This window comes from Procambarus clarkii, chromosome 19, assembly GCF_040958095.1.
Source record: "Procambarus clarkii isolate CNS0578487 chromosome 19, FALCON_Pclarkii_2.0, whole genome shotgun sequence".
NCBI lineage: Eukaryota > Metazoa > Arthropoda > Malacostraca > Decapoda > Cambaridae > Procambarus > Procambarus clarkii.
The window spans coordinates 34,240,594-34,243,847 of record NC_091168.1 but is presented as its reverse complement, the minus strand read 5'-3'; positions in this window follow the sequence as shown (position 1 = coordinate 34,243,847).

Genomic DNA, 3,254 nt, shown 5'->3' with positions numbered 1-3,254 from the left:
TGCTCTTCATCCTGAAAGCCTGTGCACAAGATATTAAACAAAAAATGATAACAGGGTATAGGAGTACCTAACGGATGGAAAACAAAGGGTCACTGTCCTAGAGTAGGCGTCGAGCTGGAGGGATATGAGAAGTGAGGCTCCCGATGGCTCGGATAGTTCCCAATAGAGTCATTAGCATAATTTTCTGAATCCTAGGTGCCTAGTAACTGACTGCTCGGTCAACAGAACCATCACATGAACACATTCGTGACCAACCGTTTCTGTCCAGCCCGGACCTGGGTTGTGAGCCAAGGACGCAGACCACTGTGCCAGAGGCCTCACCTCAGAGTGACGCCCGCGCGGCTTCTCACTGTGTTGGTCTAACTACATCTGAACTTCGATCACTCTTCCATACCACTTACGGGCTATTCATGCCCGTGCCACCTCTTGGGTGGCTTAATCTTAAAAAAAAAAAAAAGATCACTCTTGGCACTTATGCCCTGGGGCCAGATTCACGAAGCAGTTACGCACGTACTTAAGAACGGTTTTATTCTTAGCATCTTCGTAGCGGCTACGTCGGTATTCAGGTAGGCATTTAAGTATGAAAATCTTTGTAAGTAAACCACTGTCGCGCTAAGAACGATCTCGACCGCTCGTAGTCGAGTGGTTACGACTACGTGTTACGAAGTTAGGTGGTTACGACTACGTGTTACGAAGTTAGGTGGTTACGACTACGTGTTACGAAGTTAGGTGGTTACGACTACGTGTTACGAAGTTAGGTGGTTACGACTACGTGTTACGAAGTTAGGTGGTTACGACTACGTTTTACGAAGTTAGGTGGTTACGACTACGTGTTACGAAGTTAGGTGGTTACGACTACGTGTTACGAAGTTAGGTGGTTACGACTACGTTTTACGAAGTTAGGTGGTTACGACTACGTGTTACGAAGTTAGGTGGTTACGACTACGTGGTTACGTGTATCTACACGTAACCACGTACCATTTTAAGTCAGCATGTAGCTACACGTAAACTGGATATGACTCAATTTTTCTCTATTACACTAACTGGAGGATCGATTGTATTATAAACAAACATTTTTTCTGTCGCGTGTCATGAAGGCGTCCAAGGGATACCTGATCAACCAGGCTGTGACTCATACGTCAGGCTGCGAGCAGCCGCGTCCAACAGCCTGGTTGATCAGTCCGGCAACCAGGAGGCCTGGTCGACGACCGGGCCGCGGGGACGCTAAGCCCCGGAAGCACCTCAAGGTAACCTCAAGGTAAGGCGTCCTTCGTGTTAACTATCTATACATTCTCTGCTTCAAACTTGTAGTAAATATGTCTTTTTTGTCTATTATTATTTAGATTTATAATAGCAAGATATTATTCCAGTAGTTATTACGTAAATAAACACTGGTGAACTTGAGACATGAGAGTAGGTGATGACGGGATTGCTTGGGTGCAGTTACTATCTCCTCATGCCTCTGTTCACCTAGCAGTAGGTATAGCTATTCAGGAGTTAGTCAGTTTGTTGTGAGGCTCCATCCTGTGGGGGGGGGGGGGGGGGGGGGACCTCGATACAGGTCTAACGTGTATGTGGGCAAGAAGCTGGGGTATGTGGGCAAGAAGCTGGGGTATGTGGGCAAGAAGCTGGGGTATGTGGGCAAGGACCTGGGGTATGTGGGCAAGGAGCTGGGGTATGTGGGCAAGGAGCTGGGGTATGTGGGCAAGGAGCTGAGGTATGTGGGCAAGAAGCTGGGGTATGTGGGCAAGAAGCTGGGGTATGTGGGCAAGAAACTGGAATATGTGGGCAAGAAGCTGGGGTATGTGGGCAAGAAGCTGGGGTATGTGGGCAAGAAACTGGAATATGTGGGCAAGGAGCTGGGGTATGTGGGCAAGAAGCTGGGGTATGTGGGCAAGAAACTGGAATATGTGGGCAAGAAGCTGGGGTATGTGGGCAAGAAGCTGGGGTATGTGGGCAAGAAACTGGAATATGTGGGCAAGGAGCTGGGGTATGTGGGCAAGAAGCTGGGGTATGTGGGCAAGAAACTGGAATATGTGGGCAAGGAGCTGGGGTATGTGGGCAAGGAGCTGGGGTATGTGAGCAAGGAGCTGGGGTATATGGGCAAGAAGATGGAGTATGTGGGCAAGGAGCTGGGGTATGTGAGCAAGGAGCTGGGGTATGTGGGCAAGAAGCTGGGGTATGTGGGCAAGAAGCTGGGGTATGTGGGCAAGAAGCTGGGGTATGTGGGCAAGAAGCTGGGGTATGTAGGCAAGAAGCTGGGGTATGTGGGCAAGAAACTGGAATATGTGGGCAAGGAGCTGGGGTATGTGGGCAAGGAGCTGGGGTATGTGAGCAATGTAACGACCGCTTACCCTGCCGTAATAACCGCGGCCTTTATTGTAATAACCCGATGTTCCCCAGTATTAATCCTGTTATCTTGTTATCTCTCGTGATCGTAATATACGCTCTCTGTTGTACATCTCTGTCTCTTCACTCAATACCCCAGCTTAACACTGTTACAGTCCAGTATGACCCCTCACTGGACGGCCACGTATGTAAGAGGAATATTAAATGAGGAAGATACACCAAGGACAAGGGTTATTAGTAAAAAAAAAACAATAACAAAACACATTTACACTGCCACCACCTTCCCGACCAACCATACCTGAATGTGTCAATCACCGATCCCCCAGGAAGGCAAGGAAAGAAGATGGAGTATGTGGGCAAGGAGCTGGGGTATGTGAGCAAGGAGCTGGGGTATGTGAGCAAGAAGCTGGGGTATATGGGCAAGGAGCTGGGGTATGTGGGCAAGGAGCTGGGGTATGTGAGCAAGAAGCTGGGGTATGTGAGGAAGAAGCTGGAGTATGTGGGCAAGAAGATGGGGTATGTGAGCAAGGAGCTGGGGTATATGGGCAAGAAGATGGAGTATGTGGGCAAGGAGCTGGGGTATGTGAGCAAGGAGCTGGGGTATATGGGCAAGGAGATGGGGTATGTGGGCAAGAAGATGGAGTATGTGGGCAAGGAGCTGGGATTTCAAGATGGAGTGAAGGAACTATGTCAAACTTCTTATACCATCGGGAATCTAACGCCGACCTGCAAGTAGCGAGGCCGTCTCTCGCAGGCCATTCTCCCACACATCTATGGTTCATCCAATATAATCAACAGACTTCTAGATGTTACGACTGCTCGGCTTACACTCGGTTACAAGTATCTCTGGGAATTCTCATTATCTGCCGATGTAGATCTGACTAAATGTAAACTGTGTCAACAAA